Source organism: Solanum lycopersicum, chromosome 9, assembly GCF_036512215.1.
Source record: "Solanum lycopersicum chromosome 9, SLM_r2.1".
Lineage (NCBI taxonomy): Eukaryota > Viridiplantae > Streptophyta > Magnoliopsida > Solanales > Solanaceae > Solanum > Solanum lycopersicum.
In genome coordinates, this window is record NC_090808.1 from 49,953,264 (window position 1) to 49,979,141 (window position 25,878).

Below are 25,878 nucleotides of genomic sequence, written 5' to 3' on the forward strand. Positions count from 1 at the left end.
CTATATTCATCCTCCTTAGTCTACCTTAATCCACTTGTTGGGCATGAACCATTAGACGAGAGATATTTAAATTATCATGAATCATAATTAAACAACATTCTTATACCATGTCTCCGGACACTCTCACAAGAATAAGACTTATCTCATACCTTGAGTTAGATACCAAGGATGGAGCATACTTCGACAATTTAGTAAACTTCAACGAGTAATCAGGTACACTCATACCTTCTTGACGAAGGTTGATGAATTCTTCCACTTTATCCTCCCTATATTCTCCAATAAAGAACCTATCAAGGAAAGGCCTCTTGAAAATCTCCCAAGTTACCGGACCACCTCTTAGCACCCTATTATCCCTCCTTTGTGTGTACCAAGTTTTGGCCACATCTTTTAGTTGATAGGCTGCCAACTTGGCCTTCTCATTCCAAGTCATACCTATAGAAAATAAGATCTTGTAGACCTCATCAAGAAAGTCTTGGGGGACTTCACCCGCATCTGACCCGAAGAACATAGGAGGGTTCATCCTAGTAAAGTGTTTCGAACGAGAAGCCATAGTGCTAGAGTATTGAGGCATACGGGGTCCAAATTCCTAATTCACTTTTTCTGTCATAGCTTGGACTTGAGAAGTTATGACATTAGCTTAACAGGTCATAGCTTGAGCCAAGTTGAGAAAATCCGACCTTATCTCTCCATCCATCATAGGTGGAGGAATAACTGGAACTTGATCACCCATATGAACTTGCTCAAGTGGAGGCACTTGATTGTCTTGAAGAGGAGCTTGGCTGTCTTTTGCTCCCGCATTAGCAATCCCTTCTTCGGCCCTTCTTGCAGCTTTCCTTCTAGTAGTTATACTTATAACAACTATACTAGGTTTAGGTGAAAGAACACATAATGTAAGACTCTAGTGACACGAGCTAGGAATAACAAGAAGATGAGAATTTCCTAGGTATCACATAGTCTCTCATTTATAAGTATGACGCGCTTCACAATTATGAATAAACATCTACATAGACGTGGTTTTAATGAGACATCGATCCTAGGGATATTAAACATCATGCTCTGTTACAAAGTTTTCCACATCCGATAAGCACCCTCTAGACATAACCAACATCTTCATCCTCGGAGAGAACTAAAACTAGCCTCTTAGAATTCGTCATTTTATTCATAGGTTAAAAATTCTGAAAAATTAAAACTTTTCATCTTCATCTACATCATGAGGTTTACGTAAACCTCTTTCTTACACATCATATATATACATAGGGTGTTTAGTTAGACTCCTTTCATAAGAAGCTTACATAGGCTTCTAATTTTATGCCACATATACAATTTGCACAATATAGTCTTAATATGGATGTCTCATATAAAACCATCTAAATAGAATAGAACAATTCGGGCATAACCCTTACACAAATGTATAATTGATACTTGGGGCTTACAATAATTTCTCGAACAATAAGGGTGAAATGAATGTCTTTGGACTATAACAAGTAACATAGGTAAAGTGATAAAGGCATCATGCTCATATCTTGAGTACATACCCACACTTAGATAAATCATTTAAGTCTTCGTTGCAATTTGTCCATGGATCCTTTAAAGATTGAAAGCTAAAATGTTTGGGAAAAAGGGAGAAATATGGGTTCGTAAACCACTTGTACTAAGTATGGAAACACATGCACACATAAACTTAGAAATCATGCTAAAGGGGACATTTGATCAAAAGTATGCAAAGTTACTTTGAAAATCCTTATTCACAATCAAGAACCCATATAAGATAATAATCACATAATCCTTAAGTCAAGACCATGTACAACCAAGACCAACATCATCAAGTATAGTCAAGTTATAATAACCTTGTTAAGTAAATGCCCAAAACAACTCCAACATAATGTCATAACAACAAAAAATGTATAAGAGTTCATGACATTACAACATATGCAAGACCCTTACTCATAACCCCCCTTAAAGCCTATAAGTACAATGACCAAGTAAAGTCCCATAACCTTACTCAACCAAGTAAAACAAACAAAGAATTACAAATATTTCCTAACTTCACATAACATATTATAAATAGTAGACATCAACATATTTAGCAATATAGACCAATAGCATGTTCATAAGTGAATCAAACATCATATAGGATCATCAACATGTAAATTCAATATATACATAACATTTAATTTATAAGCACATTAGAACAACCTTCTAGGACTTTCCTCAAGGCCAACTAGCACAATGTGTAGGTAGAGTCACATGCCCCTACCTAGACAAAGTCAAAACCCTTGAGTCGCCCTAGTATGTATTTACATCGTTACTTTATTTTACTTTCAGGAACACATGCCTTAACCGGCATACACCACAAGAGCTCAATGTGGAATCTGGTGTCATGAAAACCCTACATTGATAGAAAGTGGTACATTTGTTAAAGTAGAGCCAACATGAACATAGTATCTAGGTGTATCCACTAGCTAGAATACCTATGGAGGCAATATAGTTCAAGAACTAGGAAACACTTTTGATACCAAGTTTATTCCGTAGACATTATATATCTATCTCATGAGTTCAATAGTGAAACTATCTTCCCTAAGTGGGAAGAGAAACTCATCACTACTAGTTCAGTCGGTGCTAAGCTAGAGTTCTTTTTGAAATGTCTTTCTTTAACAGTCAGAACTTAGTTTAGGTCATAGGGGACTTCCCTTATATAGTCATAGTAGTTATATCAGTAGGAATTTTATGATAATTCCCTTTAAATACAACCCTCATATGTCATATTAGCACATTAACATTGTCATATCATAGTAAGGCACATAGTCAATTCATACCCAACCTTATATCATTACATCTTAGTAAATAATCTCACAAGTCACGTAATAAGGACATTTCAATTGCATCATTCTATGAACCATACATAATCTAATCATAAGTTACACTTCAATTGAACTTCATCACCAAGTACAAGTCATCATAATTGAAGTAAAGGTTTAAGATCACAAAGACTTACCCAATCTCCTTCACAATCCATCATTCCATGGTTTTCTATCAACCATCCAGTTCTACCTAACGTGTAATATCATCATACAATAGTATATAACACAACTACTAAGTCAATTGTAACAATACTAATCAATTCAACAAGATTTCATAATCTAGGGTTAGGGAATGGGGTCAAATTCATCATCCCTACCACATACAAGGTATAATCATCAAAATTTAACACAATTAAGCAATAACATCTCATAATATAACCATAATAACAAATAGAAATGAATAACCACAAAATTGAAAAGATTAATCCCGGATTAGGAAGAAACCCATATGAAATTCATCTTTTTGAAACCAATTTTGAAAGAACCCTTTGGGGAAAGGAATACCAAAGGTGAAAGGTTCCCATATCTTGATATTTCTTGAAGATAGATGGATGAAACTGGTGTTCTTGAAGCCCTACAACCCTTTACCTTGACCTCCTATGGATTTTTTCTTTGGGAGAGAGAGAATGTAGAGAGAAGGAAGAGTGATTTGAATTTGGGAATTGGGAGGTGCTAAGTTGGGTTTACGCTTAGGGTAGTTTATATAGTCACTTAACTAACTTAATTAACCACCACTTAACCACTAATTAAACCCCTAATTAATTAATTAATTAAATTAAATCACTTAAACTTAATAGTAAAATTGCATGCCTTACCTATGAGACCCCGACCTACGGTCCGTAGATCAGTCAACGCCCTTGCCCCCACGGTCATGCACATCGTCATTTGTGTCAGAGTCTATGCATTTTGGCCATTTTTGAAAATATATAAGTGTTGGTCGACGGAGGCATCGACGCCATGTCACCCATGTGATGCCCGTCGTTGTCAAGCGTAGGTGTTGCTGTCTTTTGACAGCTTTTTGGTCATTTAGAAGGGTCCTCTCCAAGGACCCTTAGGGTTGTTCTTGGGGAGTCGTACCTGACGTTTCAACCTCAAACATATTATAATATATGTTTGACACCTTCTTACTAATTTTGTCAATTATTGACTCCTAAAACACCGTGAAATAGGCTAACACACACTAGCACCTCTTCCACAAATCTCCGGATGTCATGGACGTTCCCTGACATCTTGACTTCAAAACTTCCTAAATGGATAATAAACATTATTTTAGGTCTTATAACAATGCTTCAAGTCTTAGGTACTCATGTGAGTCTCTAAATTAGGTCTTGAACTTTCAGAGTGATACAACGACCCCTCTAAGAAGTACACTGCCACATCACGTGATCGGGATGTCCACAAGTAAAGCACAATCTGACTTGGGAAAGCTCTGCGGTCCCTGAAAACCCACTATAATTACTTCACCCTCTAGGTCGCTACTATGAACCGTACGATCCCTAACCCAAGCTATAAGAGCCTCAAGATATCTCACCACCCTCAAATGTCGGCACATATGCGTGAACGGGTCCTTGATGCTGAAATGAACCACTCCCTCTATGTAATTCCCTGCCTCTAGATGAGGCACCATGAAACTGACCTGATGTACGAGCCAAGGGTCCCCAAACTCCTCTCTCTCCATCATTTTTTCTTCTTTGGTGGCGCTCACAATGGACTAGAAAGAAGCCCCCTTTCTATATGCTCTAAACACAGCTGATCTGATAGAGAAAGTCAGCCCCCTCACAAATCTGTGGATGCTCTTTGTTTCATCTAGAATAATGTCCAAAGCATGCCTAGAAAACTGTAAAAAAACGCGCCTCATACTCTTTAATAAATAAGTCGTCATGTCTCATATTCTCAAACCTCAAGCGACTCTCCTCTCTCACGCTCCAAGCGATAAAACAATAATGGAATGCACTAGATAACTTCTCCCAAGTCATTCGAGGAGATCCAATTGTAAAAGCCCTTGAATAAGTCATGCACCACTGTTCCACTAGCCCACACAGCTGGAATTTAGCATATCGCACCCCACTTTACTGAGCTAATCCAACTACCTCTAGCAACTCTCAGCACGTAGCCAGGAACTCATGAGCATCCTAGTTCATCTTTCAGAATCTCTCATACCGACGCTGCTCATCTTGTTTCATAACAACCAACGGTGCACCTTGATCCTCAACTGCTGGTACAAGATCATTCTCAACCATGAGATCCACTGATAGCTTCCCCACTACATCCTGAATAATTGGAGATCCCTAATGACCTTGGGCCTAAGTCGTCTCTCTACGTTGAGAGTCATGTGATGTGGCGGTCGCACGACTACCTTGAGTAAAGCTCTCAAGCACACTTATCACCCTCAATAATGTATCCTGAAGAAAAGGTGTTACTGAAGGCTTTGGAGGAACCTGATCCCCCTGTCATCAATCCGAGGCTCTAGAGAAACCTCTCTAGCATGACCGCTTACTGGTGCGGCTCCACGACCATGACTTATGGCTAGTTACATTCCACGAGTATGACCTCTAGCTCAGGATCTACCCCTACCCGTAGCTGGGGCATCAACAACCTCCTCGGGAAGTGTCTCCCCTCTACCACTAGTAACATTAGATCTAGTCATCATCATCTATCAAAATAGTATGCAATAACACAATACAAAAAATAAGTAACCACGCACGATGAGAAAGAATGAACAAAAGGAAGTTTTATAATAGTCCCTATAGCCTTTAAGAGATAAGTAGAGACGCGTCCGTACTGATCCTTGAGACTACGTAAATCGTTTTGTATACACATGAGACCTATAAACCTGGGGCTCTGATACTATTTTGTCACGAACCAAAAATGGGTATGATGACACTCGTCTTATCCCACCAAGATAAGTCAGCCTACATCCAATCATCAAGTTAAGTGCGTAAATAAAACAAAGTCCAATAACAATTCAACTTAATTTATTCCCCGAAACCTGGTTGTCACGTGTACAAACCTCTAATGTAACTACTAGTATTGAAGTAAAACACATAAATCTAAAATGACGTTATATTTCAAATAAACAAAATCATAAACAGGAGTTCGCTGAGATGCCAAATAGCTACCTCACAATTCTCCACAAAAAGCCTCAGAAATGAAGAGAATGGAAGGTATCACAAAGATCCGGGCTCGTAACCTACAAAAATTTGTAGAAGCAAGGGGTGAGTAAAAAATCACATGTATCCAACAAACAAACTTCTAAACACAAGATAAATGAACAAAATACATGTACTCCAAAGGTATTCACAATAAGATTTCGAAACTAAAAAAAAACTCATATATCTATATTTTTAGGCTTTACCCAAAAACTCATTCAAACAAACAATCAAGTTCTTAAGTTTCAACCATAGGGTTAAGCTTCAACTTTTCCAATATAACAATTCCAACACCATTTTTTCCCAAAACACTATTATGTTATATTCCAACCCTTTATCCACATCTTATGGTTAACCTATAATCACTAACATCACGTAGAAATTATTATAATAAAAATACTAATAATGTTAGCATTATTTTTGTCCCCTCAAGTCTTAAAGCCGCCAGAACGTAACATACAACACATAACATAGCTTATCAATTACCAACCTTCAATTCCCTATACTATCAATTGATACCTAAAATATATAATAATAATAATAATAATAATAATAATAAAAACATAATAACCATAGCGTTGCACTCACTGCCACCTTCACCTTACTATCACTGTTACTACAAATTTAATAATAATAATAATATATAATCACCACTGCCGCCTTTAATTTGTTATGACTACCACTAGACTAATTTAATAATAATAATAATAAAACTAATGATTGCTTCCAATAATTCCAAGACCCACGAATCGCACAAACTAAATTAGAAAACATTAACTACTTTGTTAAACCCAATTCTCAGTTCATACAAAATTCCCTCTTGACACAAAAATCAATTCGATAAAACAATCAACTAATTGTTACCTGTAGATCGATTTTTTTTCTGCTCTTGTGCGTCCGCTTAAGTAAATTTTCTGACTTCCTTTCTTTTCTTAATAAATTGTTTATTAAAAGTAACAAAATCCACTAACTTACTTTTAATACATGGTATTGACATTCAATTTTAGCCAAACATTTTTAAAATTCGTGACTATTTATTTAGTGTAATTTTTTTTTTATAATTTTAAATAAATTTATCGATAATTATTCTTATTTATTATAATTTAGAACTTCTTATTAGTTAATTTTGAAACTTGCATCTTTACATATCGTTAGTTACATTCATTAAGTTTTTTCTTTAATATTTTGAACAATCTTAAAAAAGTATATTCAAATACGGATAAAATTTGCACCGATAATTTTGGGCTACAATCCAAGCCCACACATTTGGACTCATCGCATTTTTTCTATCTAGATTTAGATTAGGCCAAAATAGGAAGTAGTGAATAAATAATAGATTCGAAAAAGGATCAAAATTATCCTTTAACTATTTGAAATAGAGCACATATACCCTTCAACTATGTTTTGATTCAAAATTACCTTCATGTCTTACTATGGAATAACTTCTACCCTTCTATTTAATGGAATAAGATGTGGCATTCAAACTTATAATTATGATGCCACGTAGAAGCCCACCTAATAACACCCACCCTACCCATATGATTCAGTCTTCCCCCTTCACTTCCACCATCAACTCGACAAACTATAATTTCTCCGGCACAATTTTAGCCCCAACTGACTTTGTTTTCTCCTCCAAAATTTGCACATCCCCGCCAGACCCTTCTTCTCTTCTCATTCGTTACCACAGTCCGAAAACCCCTCTCACTTGGTTCAGCCTTTTATCCAATGTCAATGGCTTTGAGATTAGCCCAACTTTGTTCAATAAAAATTGTCTTTTCTTCTTCAAAAGTTGTACTAGAAATATATCGATTTCTTGGACAAAGAATTCAATTGGGTTTGTTAAAATCAGGATCTCCCTATTCATGGAATCGATGGTGTATTGGACCAAAAAATCTCTTCTTGATCACACAATCAGAGCATTGAAAAGACGATGATTTCACTATTGTTGCTATTGCGTGAACCATCAAACGATCAGAGTTGTATATTTTTTCTTCTGTTTCCATTTCTTTCACCTTCAGATATAGCTTTATTCTCACAACCTGATGATTTTTGTTACGATTACCCTTACCATATTGTTCTTTGACGATACCGATTTAGGAGTCTTGCTAGAAATGCCAAAGGTTTATGATTTTGCAGATCATTGCTCAGAACAAGCCTCTAATTGTTAATTTCATCTATGACAATTTATCTACTAGCAGCGTTATTATTGATAGTACGGCGTTTTATAGAGTTGATGGTGTAAGTGAAGGGGGAAGATTGAATCATTTGGGTAGGATGGGCGTGATTAGTTGGATATCTACGTGGCATCATGATTAAACTTTAAATACCACATTTTATTCCGTGAAATGAAAGGGTAGATGTGATCCGATAGTAAGATATGAAGGGTAATTTTGAATCAAAACATAGTTGAAGGGTATAAGATATGATGTCTTGAGTTTCAAGTCATGATTTTATTTTTAAAAAAATGTTAAAACTTAACCTATAAGTTTATATTTTGTAAACCATCATTTCGAATTTTGCAAAAACACTCATGTTTTGCATGAAGAGATTATTCTATCATGTGATAGAACTATATTAAAGAATAACTAACTACTACTACTATACTATTGACCATTAAATCAATATAAAATCATGAAGATTTGAAAGTTTGTAATCATAAAATATATATTTATAAAAAAATGATAAGTAATTTATCGACGAGGCAACTTAGACTATTTCAATATCAAATCATGATTTCACATTGCATAACCGAATCGTCCATATTAAAATATTTAATTCAATGTGGTATGTATATTGATTTATTTACTTAATTCAATGTGGTACTAATTAATCATATATTACATTTGCTGATATGATTTAAATATATATTATGAATAAAAGTTCATTTTTTTATTTATTCATGGATAACTTTCTTGTACTGCAATTAGTGAATATCTCATCTAAAAGGTTAAATTCTTTAAAAATACTTATCTTTTATTTAGTTAATTATACCAAACACTGCTACACACAAGTCTAATCATTTACTAAGCTAAACTCGAATATAATACAATTAAAGATACAACAGATTACTACTTTTTCTTTATTTGTAAATGTAATAACAAGAAAATGTTCACCTATTACCATATAGGACAAACAAACTTAAATATAATAGGTCATCATACATTTTTCAAAATATATAGAAAAATTTGGAATTTTCTTTTATTTTAAAAAATGCTTGTGGGAAAAAATTATTTATGACTTAAGCAATTGAATTTGTGGGTTTTAGTATAAATAACCACTTTAACGAAATAGATATGTAGTATCAACAAAGTTTCATTTTAGCAAAAATATTTATAGCCATAAAAATATATAGTGATAATTGAGTTAATGTTATTGCATCCAGAATAGCTAAAACCTTTAATAATTTTTGCATAGAGTGTTAAATATAAATACTCATATTTATTATTGTGGCTCAAATATCATATGACGATAATTATATTATCATCGTTAAATAATTGTCTCGCAATCATTAATTTATCATATTTAACTAAGGTTTGAAAGTAACAAATTAAAGTCTAAGTTTGGGATATATTCATCTTAGCAATAAGATTTTCCTTCTTTGTACCCACAATCAAATATTATCATTACAACATTATCAATATTCATGTTTCCTTCTTTATTATATTTGTTTTTTTTTTTTAATTTTTGCCACTTATAACCAAGCACAACAAAACCAATATAATTATCACCACCACCAAATAAAAAAACTCCAAAATTTCTTTAACAAGATAAAAAAAAAGAAAAAGAAAAAAGAAGAAAAAAATTTGATTCCTTTAACAAAATTCAAATCAATTTTTTCCAAATCATAGGAACGATGCACAAGTACCCCCTCAACCTATGCCCGAAATCTCAGAGACACATTTATATTATACTAAGGTCCTATTACCCCACTTAATAGGTAATAGTATAAGTGTGCCTCTATGATTTAAGACATAGGTTGAGGGGGTACTTGTGCATTTTCCCCAAATCATAAAAAAAGATATACTTTATTGAATTGTTGTTGTGTTCAAAGATAATTAAACGTTACAACTTAAATTAAGAAGTTACTAAGAATCCACGTAGAGAACACCAATTTTTTAATATAAAAGAATCTAGAATTTTTCATCAACTTCATTGAAATAAATTCAATTTGTTATGAATTTCATCTAGCTAGACTTCTTCTTTTTTGAAGAATATCAAGATTCAAAATGGAGGAAAGCAAAGCTTGCACTTAATTTAAATATGCGTCTTTATTTTCTAAAAAACACTTGAAGAAGATTCACGAAATGGTGGCGGAGCCGGATGGAGGTCTTTCAAAAGTGATTGATTGCCTTTGACGATCCCTAAAAAATTCTGACATGACGTTGATAGGCCCAAACCCTCTCCATCATCGTCTAGGTATTGTTTCTCTAAACATCATAGCTTCAAAATTTTCAAGCTTCAAAACATACTGGCTCCAAAATGGTACAAAATTACACTCCATCCACGTATTGGCTCCAAAATGCCCTTCTCATCTACCTATTGGCTAAAATATACCCTTGTTTTATCCACCTTTGGGTTCAAAATTATCCACTTATTTAATTTTTTTAAAATTAAACTCTTTAAATATTTTTTAAAATACTTGGCGTTCAACTATTGGTTATAGTTTCATTTATTAATATAATTCCTAAATGAACCCACTACTCACTAATTACAAACTAAAACCCACCCAATTAATCATCCAATTATAATTTAAAAATCGCCATAAACACTACCAAAACACGATGAAATTATAGATTACTGAAAAATGACATCAAAAATTATTCGAGTCTGAATCGCAGTCCCAATTAAATTTAGGTTGAATCACTTATTTAGGACGACACTTTCAATAGAATTCTCTTTCAAGATTTAATTAAAAATTTATGATTAAAGGTAAAGAAGTAATACATCCCTAATTAATTTATTCATTTTTTAATTATAATTTTATAAATATTTATGATTTGTTTATAACCTTTAATATATTATTTTGAAAAAAATTTACATACGAAATAACATCACATAATTGAGACGTAAGAATAATTAAGATGAACATAGTCAGACTCTTATGTTTATCGGTAATTTTTGTTTAGAAACTTGAATGTATGATAATTTACTTCTATAGATATTTTTACCTCAAATTTTTAAAAACACTCAATTGGTAGTAGCTTTTCTGTTGTTGCATTAATAATGTGACAGATTTATTAATTTAGAGGGGTTTAATTAATAATGAGTGAGTAGTGAATTGATTTATAAATTATAATAATAAGTTAACTTATAACAAATAATTTAGCACCACGTATTTAAAAAAATATATAAATAATTTAAATTTAAAACCGTTAAATAAGTGGTCAATTTTGAACCAAAAGCTGGATGACACGGCTATTTTGGAGCCAATAGGTAGGTGGGAAGGGTATTTTGGAGCCAATAGGTGGATGGAGGGTAATTTGTACCATTTCCTATACTTTAAGGGTATTTTAGGCCCTTTTTCGATTGAATTATTATTATTTTTCCATTTATTTAGATTAATTTTATACAACATTAACCTGATTTCGAGTGAAAAAGAAATTGTACTTTAAAGTTGTGGTGAAAAATAAAGAATTGTGACGAAAATTAAAGAATAAAGAAAAAGAGGCTAGTGAGTGCGGTGTGAGTAGAGGAGGAGGGTAGAGTGAGAGAAGAAATGTTGAGGGTGGGCATAAGGAAAATTTTGATGTTTTTGATGTTTTTTTTTTTGACATATGTTTATATTTTTTTGTCATGTTAGTTTTAATAAATAAATAATTTTGTCTTAAATAGTAAAAGTGTGTGATATATAAATACTCCCCATGCTAATTTAAACGTGTAATTGATTTGTCCGAACAAGTTAAGAAAAAAATCTATCTTTTTTTAACTATTTGAAACATGTGATATCACGTGGAAATTATGACATAAAATATTGTAAAATAATAAATAAAAAAAGTAAAAAAATAAATTAATATAAGAAACTCAATGCTTTACATTATTAAATTATATGAATCAAACACATGAGAAAAAAGAAACCAACATATTAAACAAGCAGAGAAGACATAAAGACTTATTATAAGTAAGTAATCCTTATTCCTTAGATGCACATTTTTTCTAAGGGCCTTATTCTGCATATGTGTTGTTAATTTAGTTCTTCAAGAATTTGGGAGTGATGCCAATTTCATCACAAAAGGGGATAATTTTATCATGGCTCTTTTTCCATTTCCATCCCATGATCTTGTTTGCAAAAATTGAATCCTCTCTCTTTGGTAAGGATCCAACCTTATTCTCAATGAAGAGAGCTCATATTTCTACACATGATGATCTCACGAATCACATTTGACCTATAAAAAAATCAAATCAACAAGTGAGAGATATATGTGTTGAAAAAAAGTATGATTGATCTTTGTGATTTCAACAAGTATCGTGGCTAGGATGATTAATAAAAAGGATAGGACTCTCTGCCCCATCCTCTAACTCCACCTCAACTTTTTTATGAAAATTAAATTGGCAATGACCAGCAACGCAGATGGAGGGTTCAAGGGTTTCACGTGCACCAGTAGGACAAAATTCATCAACACCATCAAGTACATAGCCATTAGATCTAGCTGCAAAGTTATCCGTACGCTCAAGATATTTCACAAGAAAGTTCTTGTTGTTGGTAGAAGCCTTAAGAAAGAGAGTAATCAATTAAAGGGGAGTTATCTAGGAAACTAGTCTAGCGGTGAGGGAAAATAGGCAAATTAGTTAGTAGATCATATAGATGGGAGGAATATTGAGTTGTCTGCTTACTAGGGCTGCATTGATTGATCAAATGTCATTTGAAATTTTTCACGACCCCAAAATCACAAGTCGTGACGGCACCTATGTTCCCAACTGATAGGTAAGCCAACTCAATACTTTTATCGATTCAATTCAATGTTTTAAGTAGAAAATATGCAAAACCATAATATCTAATCACTAAGTTATTTACAAGTATGAAATGCGGAAACCACAATCTCTACCCCAAGATTTAGTGTCATGAGTACAAAATCTTCTAAACTATGATAAAAGTTTAGAACTAAATGACAAACCTAGATGAGAAAAATATCATGTCTAAATAATAAATTAAAATGATAACGTCTAAAGACATAGAAGGTGGTGTGGGCCACTGAACAACTAGTAGCTCACCACAACTCCACGATAATTCAAAACTCAGGTTTGAAAAATCCACGATATGCACTTGAAATTGAAATCCAATCTGCACCACAAAAGAGTGCAGCAAGTGTAGTATGAGTACGAAACCACGTGTACCCAGATATCACATTGACCGACAACGAAGAAGTAGTGACGGAAGTTTATATAAGAAAAATAAATTCTTTAATTATAGAAGTCTATATTACAATTATCAGTCAAGTTTCATCAAATACAGGTAATCAAACATCAAGTAACTTTCAACCACCAAATATACATGCTACTCATCAGAAATACATCGAGAGTTCATGACTCATGGGGGACTCGCGAGGTCCATATACTGACGCAGATGATCTTCATGTGTCTGTGCGGACGATCTCAACACACTATCATATAATCAACTAATCCCCAGCACGGACGATCTCCACGTGCCCAACTTATAATCATAATCAATTACTCACACGGACAATCTCTACGTGCCCAAATTATAATCACAACTCGATCTCAACACAGACGATCTGCACGTGTTAGACCTTTACTCATACTCAATCTCATGTGAATGCAAATACACAATATGATATCAATTAATGGGGATGATACAACATCTCAATAAATCAAATGTCTTTGTGACATATAATCACTTCAGTCATCACAATTACACGGGTTAAATAAAGGAACACAACCACACACAAAAATCCAAGTCACTAAATACTTCAGCTAATACCCATATGCTTTGGCATTCTCAAATTACAGTATACATATTATAGCTATAGATTTTCCCTTTTATAACATTGGTACTCGTATCAATGCCCATCAAATCATTGATACGAGACGCCCACATCTTTCGCCCTTATCCCTTTGTATATTTCATTTTTAATCTTTAATAAGGAAAACTTCCTTCAACAAGTCTGAAAGTCTTAACATACCTCGAATGGTGAACATGTGTCATAAATCCTCAAGATTATGTCCTTCCCTTTCGCAAAGCCTCAACACGTTCACAATCTATCACATATGCATGTTTCTTAAGTAAGTCGTTATATAGAAATTCATATTGATATACATCTAGCCTAGATCCCGGAATCATTCTAAAATCATAGAGCACGAATCTATAGTCAAGTTTCTAATCTTGTACCAACCAATATACCAAGTTTCATATTTTCTAACTTTCAAGTCTATGACTAAGTCCTAATTTCATAAAATATCAAAATTTTAATAGTATTGATTTAATACAATAAATCTAATATTTAATTACTTGTCTTAATATATCAAAACCTAATAATGATGTAATGAGAATAAAGATAATTCAACGAGAAATCATATTCCTACCTTGGATGATGAACCAAGGTGAAAAACATAACAAAACTATACTAATCCATCATAAATAATGTCCTTAATAATTAACACTATCACTGAACATCAACAACATCTTAATACTACTTGCCGTCAATGCTTGTTGTGACTAAAATTTTGTCTTCTTGATTGTGGGGCCTATTTTAAGTCAATTATTTTACAACAGAAACACTTAATGGCTAAAGCCACTTCCACCAATTAATGCTAATGTACAAATATATATATATATATATATATATATATATATATATATATATATATATATATATATATATATATATATATATATATATATATATATATATATATATATATATAATATAGCATCTCAAAGATCTCTTGAAAAGTTGAATTTGATATAATGGCCAAAATATAAATGCAAACCAAACTAATTCACCAAAATTAATATCGTGGTTGGTCAAACAATTGAACTCCTCTAGATTATGAATTTATATTACTATATTAAATGTATAAATCAACTTATTAACCAAAAATAATAATAATATAGAATCTCTACTCAATAATAAGTCAATATTAAGTGTAATTCTAAAGAATTTTCATAGAACCGACAATTTCCAACAACACCCAACAAGTTTTTCCTTTAAAATAATAGTAAATTAAAGTATATCTACTAATTAGGATTTATTCTAGTAAGACAAAAAGTTGAACCACTTTACCTGAAGAATTTTTTGTTTAATTGTTGTCAATGTTGAGATCGACTTTTCTTCGAAAATATCAGCCGCAATGGATTTGCGTTAGAAGCAAAGAAGAAAATAAGAATAAAATTTTTAGTTAATTTAATTTTATACCTGGGCCAAATAAGGGTTTTAAATGATTTTCAGATTTTGCCCATTTACTATATATCAATAAATTAACCATTTAACGAATTAATGTTGATTAATAACCATAGTTAAACGAATTATTCAAAATTTCGATTTAATATTTTAAGGAAGGACTCTATTACGAAAACCGAACGTCTAGTGCTCAAAATGACATAGCGGGTCGTGACAAAATTAGTTACTAAACCAAAACTTTGTACTTTATTGAAGTAATTCATGATTTTTGGAGTACTCCAGATATTAATTGTCATCTACTTTCTGTTTCTGCATTATCAAGTACTTGCTTTGTAAATTCATATATGGAATTAATTCTATCAGAGTTTTTACAAGACTAGCTAAAAACTATTTTGTTATCGATTAACCAGGGATTACTGAAAAAAATTATGTACCTAATTTTATATTTTCTAGTATGAAAAGGATGACATATTTAGTACTCAATAAATGACTAAGTTAATTAATAAAAATACATTTTCTATGTTCATAAGTTGCCGTCCAAATTCACATAAAATTAAGCTGATATTTTTCCTATCTCTTCGCACAACACAATATACCATATATTTTTATTAATTAAGTTTGATATATGTATTGATAGTTGACCTGCCAACAGATATTGTGGGAGATTACTCTCATCATTATCAGAAAATGTTGCTTTAGAGGTAAACTTGAAATAGGATAAAATTTCTTATTAGCAAAAATTCTAAATCTATTTTTAGTGGCTTCTTTAGCGATAGAAATTGAAACATGTTTAAGTTGAGTGATGTGCTTATATTGGTGTTCAATGTTGAGCTTATCGAGCCTTATGTGTACGTTTTTCAAAATCATTATTTAAGATAGCGAAATGATATTTTTTTATACAATTAAAATCATGAATAATATTGAAATTGTGATTAATTTCAATTTACTTCATCCTGGTTACCGGCATCTGGATCAACGAAGCACCGCGTGCTGATCCTGTTTACCTCTGTCTGCATCATAAAATGATATAGACTAACTGACATCAGTACATTGAATGTACAAGTATACGAGTTGGAATGCTAAGTACAATTATAAATCTTGAAATTAAGTAAGGAGGAACTTACCTTTGCTCTGCTCAAGTCATAATATAACGACTCAATGTAAAGCATTACGAAAATATGCAATATATAAATATAAAACTGATAAAACTGTGCAACTCTTGGTTCATTAAAGATATAAAAATAGTAAACTCAACTTTACTTACATATGAAAGTTTTTGTGGAAGTTTCTCTAACCGCCAACCACCACTATGAGCCTAAGTGGTGATACTATGTCTTGCCCACGCTACCAAAACTGTCCTATACTTTGTCATCGCATAGAACATCCTCTACCTAGTGGATCCACTAGCTAACCTTACGTGATTATCTAAAAAGTATGATACCTTAATACCCATGATGGTACACGGCTTACATGGGGACTTGAGTTATCTGAATTCTCATACTCACATCGGTGCTCAATACTACTCCCAAAACATACTTTAGCTCATAGTTTTAAATAAAACTTCATTCCTATGGGTTGAGATAATTTAGTGAACCCTTTAGCTTTAAAAAACTCCTTTTGGAAACAATGTTCCCCTCTTTTAGTTCAAAACTCTTTGAAACATCTTAGTTTCCTTTTTAACTTAAATGTGAAACATTTCACAACCTTTGAGGAGTACTTAGTCCCCTTCATAACTTTAGAGAAGTGAACTCAACTATTGATCTTTACTTAACTTGAACCTTTAACTTATAGGGAATACTTAGTTTCCTTATACCTTTTTGACAAAAGAACTCACCTTTTACTCTTTTCCTTAAATTGAAATTGAGCCTTAAAACGAAGTTAAACATTTAAGTAAGACACTGAGAAATTTATAACCTTTCCTTTTACTCACTTCATAACTTTAAACTTGACTTCTTACTTTCTTGACTTTGATTCTAACTTCCCTTAAATTTGAATTATGGATTCAAGGTTCATGATTTGAGTTCTTGGATAATTTCTAGGTGTTTAGAAATCATTTGAAGTGATTAGAATCACTGAAAGATGGTAATGTGCCTTTGAAAGACTTAAAAAGGCTAAACTACAAAAACTGAATGAAAAACACTAGGTTGGGCGTAATGCTGGCGCGCTTCGCCAGTCCTTGCTTCACTGAGGACATTTTTAGTGTACTGTAGGTGCGCCTTTCCCACCCCTACCGAGGTGTGTGTGACGACTTTTTCAACTCGTTTTTGCAGCTTCAGATCTCCAAAACTTCCTAGTTCTTTCACTAAATGCTGGGAACCCTTAGTACTATCAAAATTTACTAAATTCCGCTCAAAATACCTCAAAAAAACAAGAATGTCACCAACAATGGCAGCGAACAATCCAATCAATAAGAAAACAAAACTTTCCTTCAAGATCTTGACTTCTAACTTGAGATAACCCATAAATTTGCTGAATTTAGTAAATTGGTGTGTAGGTGTAGTAACCCAACACAACAACATATCTCACATACCTGATAGGGATCACCCCCGATGAAATCCATGCAACGAATTCTTGGCCTTCTTGCGTCTTCTACTTCCTTCTCCTCTTTTTTCCTTTCTTTCAAAGCCCTAACTTATTTTCTAAATGTGTAAACTGATTGGGATCAGTTTAGGTATCAAACTTATTACCCCAAAAACGTAATTAATAATTTATTTAGGAAAAGACCAAAATACCCTTAACAAATTTGAATTTGGACTTTCCCTTGTCTAACAGTTCAACTTCCAAAGGTCATATATTCCTTATATGACCTTGGAATTTAGCAACGTGGCTTCGTTGGAAAGATCTTCCCAAGAGATTTCCATAAATATAAAGAAATCATCCAAACTTCTCTTGAGATGGAAGTTATGATCATTTGAAAATTACCAAAAAATCACTTTTAAAATCTGGAAGTTTTCTCGATTTCCTTACTTATTTTCAAAACTAATTATTCTTGGTTTCTTAGCTTATTCTTAGTTAATTTTGGTTACGAGATGTTACAATATCTCACCCTTGGGAACACTCGTCCTCGAATGAGAATTTTTTCACTAAGCTAAGGGTAACATCATTTCAGCACTCAACAAACAAAAGCAAGTAATAACTTGCTTATACATATCCTTAGAAAGAGATAAGAAGAGAATTTAGTACCTTGATCTACATTCTCTCCAAATTCAAAGAGATGTGCATATCTCTTCTTCATATCCGTATCAGCTTCCTAAATAACTTCTTTAATGAATTGGCCAAAGGACCTTGACTAAAGCAATTTCCTTTGTCTTGAATTTGCGAACTTGATGATTCAAAATCTGAACTGGAATTTCTTCATAAGATATGTTGTCCTTAATTTCAACATTCTCTGTTGTTACTATAAATGAAGGGTCACACAAGCTCTTCTTCAACATAGAAATATGGAATTCAAGATGAACTGCTTAGAAATATGGAATACAACATGAACTGCTTCAAACTCTTGGGGTATCTCCAGCTCATAAGTTACATTACCCACTCTCTTGGAGATTCTGTAAGGACTAATATATCGGGGTGTAAGTTTCCCCTTCTTACCAAAAATCATAACTCCATTCATAGGTTAAACCTTAAGATACAACCAATCATCTACCTCAAACTCTAATGGTCTTATCCTAACATTTGTGTAGGACTTTTGGCGACTCTGTGTCGTCTTCAAACTTTCTTGAATTACATTTACCTTCTCCATAGCTTGGTGAACTATATCTTGTCCTATCAACCCTTCTTCACCAACTTTGAACCACTCAATAGGAGATCTGCATCTTCTCCTATAAAGAGCTTCATATGGAACCATTTGGATACTCGAATGATAACTATTGTTATACGCGAACTCAATGAAAGGTAAGTGATCATCCCAATATCCCTTAAAGTCGATCACACGATCTCTCAACACATCTTATAAGGTTTGGATAGTACGCTCTGCTTTTCCATTTGTTTGAGAATGAAAAGCATTACTCAAGTTCACCTATGAACCCAAACCTTTCTGGAAAGATTTCCAGAATTGCATAGTAAGTTGTGCACCTCTATCTAAAATAATGGATACTGGAACTCCATGAAGTCTTACCACTTCTTGAAGGTACAACTTAGGATAATCTTCGGCCAAATAGGTAGTATTTACCGGCAAGAAATAAGTTGACTTTGTCATTTTATTGCTAATCACCCAAATGGAATTATGTTGCCTTCGAAACCTTGGCAAGCCTGTGATGAAGTCCATATTAATCATACTGAGCTAAACCTTAATGCTTTTGGTGTTCCACTTTCACTTTGTGATAATTTGAACACTTGCCAACAAACTGAATAATATCTTTCTTCATGTCTTCCCACCAATACACCTCGTTCAAATCACAGTACATTTTGGTGGAACCCAGATGAATTGAATATCTGTACCAATGAGTCTCCTCCATGACTGTCTCTTGGAGTCCATCTACTTTAGGTATACATAATCTACCTTGATACTTCAACACACCATCTCCACATTGCTCAAAATCCAATACTCTTTGGTTATGGACACTTGCCTTCAAATCAAGGAAAATAGGGTCTTGATCTTTCTTCTCTTTCACCTATGACACTTATAATGATTCAGCCCCATTAATCACCATTATGCCTCCTTCGTTGGAATCCATAAGCTGACTCCCAAAATTGCAAGTCTGTGCACATCTTTTGCCAACTACATTTTTTCTTCCTTGACATGGGGTAAGGCATCAACATCCACATTTGCCTTACATGAGTGGTAATGAATACTAATGTCATAATCTTTGAGTAATTCCAACCACCCCCTCTATCTAAGATTGATCTCTTTCTAAGTGAACACCATACTGGAGGCTCTTATGATAAGTGAATATATCCACATGAGCACCAAACAAATACTGATGCCATATCTTCAAAGCAAACACTATTGCAGCCAATTCTAAGTCATGATTTGGATAATTTTTCTCATGATTCTTCACCTGTCTAGAGGCATAAGCTATAACCTTGTCACTCTGCATTAACACACAGCACATGACAACTCTTTATGCATCACAGTACACCATGAAGACTTGAGTACCCTCTAGTAAGATCTAAATCGAAGCAATAGTCAATCTCTTTTTCAACTCCTAAATTTTTTTTCACAAGCTTAAGACCATTGAAGATTGATTGTCTTCTAAGTTAACTTGGTCAAAGGAGAAGATATAAATGAGAATCCTTCAGAAAATCATCTATAATACCCAACCAAGCCCAAGAAACTCTTTATATCTGTTCGAGATTTGGGTCTAGGAAAACTCTGAACTACCACAATCGTTTGAGTGTCAAGTCTAATACCTTCACCAAAAACAATGTGGCCTAAGAATGCCACATACTGAAGCCAAAAATCAACTTGGAGAACTTGAAATATAGTTCTTTTATATCTCAAAGTCTAAAGAACAATCGTCAGGTGAGTACCATGATGTTCTTCATTCCTTGAATAAACCATTATGTCATCGATGAAGACGATAACAAACTGATCTAAATAAGTTTTGAACACTCTATATATAAGATCCATGAACGCCGCAGGTGCATTTGTCAAACTAAAGGACATAACCCAAAATTAATAATGACCATACGTTGTTCTAAAAGTTTTCTTGGGAATTTCACATTCCCTTAGTTTCAACTGATGATAGCCTGATGTGAGGTCAATCTTGGAAAAGCAAGAAGCACCCTGAAGTTGATCGAAAAGATCATCTATCCTTGGAAGAGGATATTTATTCTTGATGCTCACTTTATTCAACTTACGGTAGTATATACACATTCTAAGAGACCCATCCTTCTTCCTAAAAGCAAGATCGGAGCGCCCCAAGGTGAGCCACTTGGACGAATGACACCTTTGTCGAACATATCTTTTAATTTCATTTTATCTCTTTGAACTATGTTGGTGTCATTCTATATGGCAGAATATAGATAGGACAAGTATATGCGACGACGTCTATTTCAAACTTTATCTCTCTTTTAGGAGGGACTCCGGGTAGATCATTAGGAAAGAATTCTGGAAACTTAATGACTGTAGGAACTGACTGAAGAATAGGTACCTCAACACTTAAGTCATTAACTCGGACTAAGTGATAGATATATCCCTTAGAAATTAAATTCTTTGCCTTAAGATACGAAATGAAATGACCCTCAACACTAGATTGCTGAACTACTAGCCCACTCTATGACCGAATCGCTTGGAATTTGAAACTTGACGACTCAAGTTACGCAATCTAGTGATGTATAAAAAACATGGATCCAATCCATACTTAGAATGATATCTAAGTCTACCATGTCCAATTATACTAGATTAGTCATGGTGTTCTTATGATTGATAGAAACTTGACAATCATGATAGACTCTTTCCGCTAAAATAGACTCCCCAACAGGCATAAAAACACAAAAGGGTTCACAAAGCTTTTTAGGGAGAATTTTAAACTGATTTGCATCATAAGGAGTTTCAAAGGATAAACTTGTTCCTGAGTCTAATAAAGCATAAACATAAAAAATAAAGATTTTGATCATACCCGTAACAACATCTGGAGAGTTCTCTTACTTTTGGCGGCTAGTGATTGCAGAGAGCACTTTGCCCCTCCACGTGTACAAGAAGTGGCTCCTCTAGGTGCAACTTTATTTGGCGGAGCAAGTGATGGCTCTATTACCCAAATTTTGCACCACACTGCTTGTCCTTGGGGCACTCTCTCATAAAGTGACCCTCTTAACCACACTTTCAACACTGTATCTGGCCATCACGACAATTTACTGGGTATTGTTTACCACACTTAGTACATGCATGATCCCTACTTCCTCCTTGTGCCACACTACCATGAGACTGAGTCGGTCTATCCTTGAAGTGCTGCGAGTTCTAGCCACTATACTCACCTCGATTTCTGAGTACAAGTGCACTAGCAAATGATCGTGCATGCTCCTTTGGTTTCTTGAATTGTAGTCTACTTGAAGCACCATTTTGTTGGCCATACTCTTTCTCGGTCTTTGCTTTCTTGTTTTGGTACTCCTCTATGTCTTTCAGATTCTCTTTTTCAACTTTTTGCACATATACCATCATCCTAAATATGTCCATGTCACCTAATAATATGGCAACCCTACCTTCCTTACTTGAAGCATGACCAAACCAGGCAACAAATAAGATCATTCTCTCCCCATGTCCTTCACCATCCCTGGGGCATATTGAGACTCATGAACACTCATGGAGTCTTGATTCATAGTAAGGAACTCCCTTACCCTTGCTTCCTTCAGTTCGCGATAAAAGAACCTCCCCAAGAAGGCTTTTTCAAAACAAGCCTAACTTGGATGTGGTGCACCCTCAGCTCTACCTTCCTTTCATTGATAAAAAAATGTTATATCTACATCCTTCAATAAAATGCAGCCAGTTAGACCCTCTCAGCATTCAACACATGCATCACCTTAAATACCTTCTTCAACTCTTCCACAAAGTTCTCCGAATCCTCAGTAGTGCTTGATCTGGTGAAACCGGGAGGATTCATTCTTACAAAATTGTGAACCCTTGAGGTGTTGTCCCCCTCCTGTCGAGATCCTCTATGGGGCCTGACTTAGGTAGCAACTACTTGAGTTAACATCCGGATAGCTTCTCAGAATTCGGCATTTGTAACCTCTCCTTCGGGTTTGCACATCCAGTGCATTCAGATTCTTTTGTTCATCAACATTCCTTCGGGCTGGTCGACTTGTGACTGATCTTCATGGACGCAGGATAATCTATAAGTACATGTAAGAACAAATTAGAGAGAGAGACTTTAGAGATAAACTTTTCTCATGAAAAGATCAGGAAAGAAGGAAAATATTCGTAAATGTTGTAGCCTTTTAATGATGACAAACACTCTACAAACACAGATTTATAGATTTCTTAGTACTTTTGAACTTTGTGCTCTAATACCAAGTTTTTCACGCTGGAGCCTACATCCTAGATGTGGCTGGCACTCGAAGACCATAGCTGGACCCAAAGCGAACTCATGGTCTAGCTTACTTAACTCAGCAGAAGAGTAAACTCAACTTAAACAAGAATAAAATATATTTAACGAAATACTTCATATAATTAATCTGACAAAATGGCATTTAAGTATCCATAACTGAAAATATTCAAAACTATACTATTAAATGTCTACGAAACCTATAAAATGTCTGAGATGGATGTTGGGACAGAACCCACAACATCCTAAAAACTAAACTACTACATCAAATGAAATAGATGTCCTCCTGAATGCAACGAAGCTCACCACTTACTCTATACCTAAATCTGGATCAACGAGCGTTGCGTGTTGATCCTGGTTACCTACGTTTGAATCATAAAATGATGCAGGTCAACTGGCATCTGTACATTGATTGTACGAGTGTGCGAGTTGGAATGCTAAGTACAATTATAAAGCTTGAAATAGAGTAAGGAGGAACTTACCTTGGCTCTACTAAATTAATAATATAACAAATCAATATAAAGCATTACGAACATAAGCAATATATAAATATACAAAACTCATAAAATTGTGCAAATCTTGGTTCATTAAAGATATAACAATAATAAACTCAACTTTACTTACATATGAAATAAATATGTTTTTTGTGGAAATTTCTCTAATCGAAAACCACCACTATGAGTTTAAATGTTGATACAACATCTTGTCCACACTGCTAGAACAGTCCTATACTTTTTGTTTCCATAGAACACCCTCTACCTAATGAATCCACTGGATAACCTTACGTGATCATCTAAAAAGTACGACATATTAATACCCATGATGGCTACATGGTTTACATGGAATTTGAGTTATCTGAACTCTCATTTTCACATCGGTGCTCAATACTACTCCCAAAACATAGTTTAGCTCATATAAATAAAACTTCATTCCTTTGGGTTAAGATAATTTACTGAACCTTTTAACTCTAAAAGGCTCCTTATGGAAACAATGTTCCCCTCTTTTAGTTCAAACTCTTTTGAAACTTCTTAATTTTCTTTCTAGCTTAATTGTGAAACATTTAACAACCTTTAGGGAGTACTTAGTACCCTTTATAACTTTAGAGAAATGAACTCGACTCTTGCTCTTTACTTAACTTGAAACTTTAACTCTTAGTGAGTACTTAGTTCCCTTATACCTTTTTGAGAAAAAGAACTCAACCTCTATTCTTTTCCTTAAGTTGAAATTGAGCCTTAAAATTAAGTTAAAATGTGTAAGTAAAACTGAGAACTTTGAAAACTTTTCGTTTACTGACTTCATAGCTTCAGACTTGACTTCTTACTTTCTTGACATTGATCCTAACTCCCTTGAATTTAAATTATGGATTCAAGGATTATGATTTGAGTTCTTGGATGCTTTCTAGGTGTTTAGAAATCATTTGAAGTGATTAGAATCACTGGAAGATGTTAATGTACCTTCGAAGGACACTAAAAGGCTAAAATATGAAAACTGGACAAAAAACGCTGGGTTGGGGCACTGCTGCCGGGCCCTAGTTGACCGAGGCCATTTTTTGACGTACTCGTGCCTGCCCCTACCCATGTATATTTCACGAATTTAACAACTCGTTTTTCCATCTCCAAACACTTCAAACTTCCTAATTCTTTCATCAAACGCTGGGAACCCTTAGTTCTATAAAAATCTAATGAATTCCACTCAAAATAACTAAAGAAACAAGAAGCACACCAACAATGGAAGACAATAATCCAATCATTAAGAAAATGAAACTTTCTTTCAAGATCTTGACTTCTAACATGAGATAACCCATAAATTTGATGAATTGAATAAAATGGTGTGTGGGTTATGTAATCCAACACAAAGTATCTCACATACCTGATAGGGATCACCCACGACGAAATCCACGCAACGAATTCTTGGCGTTCTTACGTCTTCTTCTTCCTTCTTCTGTTTTCTCCTTTCTTTCAAAACCCTAAATTATTTTCTAAATGTGTAAACTGATTGGATCAGCTTAGAGCTCAAACTTATTACCCAAAAAACGTAATTAATAATTGATTTTGGAAAAGACCAAAACACCCTTAACAAATTTGGATTTGGACTTTTCCCTGTCCAAAAACCCAATTTCCGAAGGTCATATCTCCCTTATATGACCTCAAAAATTAGTAAACTTGGCGTCCATGAAATTATCTTCCCAAAAGCTTTCCATCCATATAAAGAAATAATCCAAACTCCTCCTAAAATGGAACTCATGGTCATTTGAAAATGACCAAAACTCACTTTTGAAATCTTAAGAAATTTTCCAGATTTCCTTACTTTTTTCAAAAAATAATTATTCTTGATTTCTTAGCTTATTCTTAGTTAATTCTTGTCACGAGATGTTACAAGAGTGTCAGAAGATGTTGCTTATCTGGCTTGAGCAAGGTGTAACCTTTTGATAGCTTTGCCCTTGGTTTTGGTATACATCTCAAAACCAACTTGGCTTCTCATCTTCATCCTTTTTTATCATCTTATTCTTCCTTTTTCTGGTCTCATGTTT

General features: G+C 33.9%; 1 long non-coding RNA gene across 1 annotated transcript; it reads right to left on the bottom strand.

Moving 5' to 3' along the window:
* Positions 1-13,353: 13,353 nt before the first annotated feature.
* Positions 13,354-15,370, bottom strand: LOC101244116 (uncharacterized). Its single transcript, XR_183107.4, has 3 exons — positions 15,250-15,370; positions 14,149-14,224; positions 13,354-13,740 (listed from the first exon to the last, which is right to left on the bottom strand). It is a non-coding gene; the product is annotated as an uncharacterized lncRNA (long non-coding RNA).
* Positions 15,371-25,878: the final 10,508 nt, after the last annotated feature.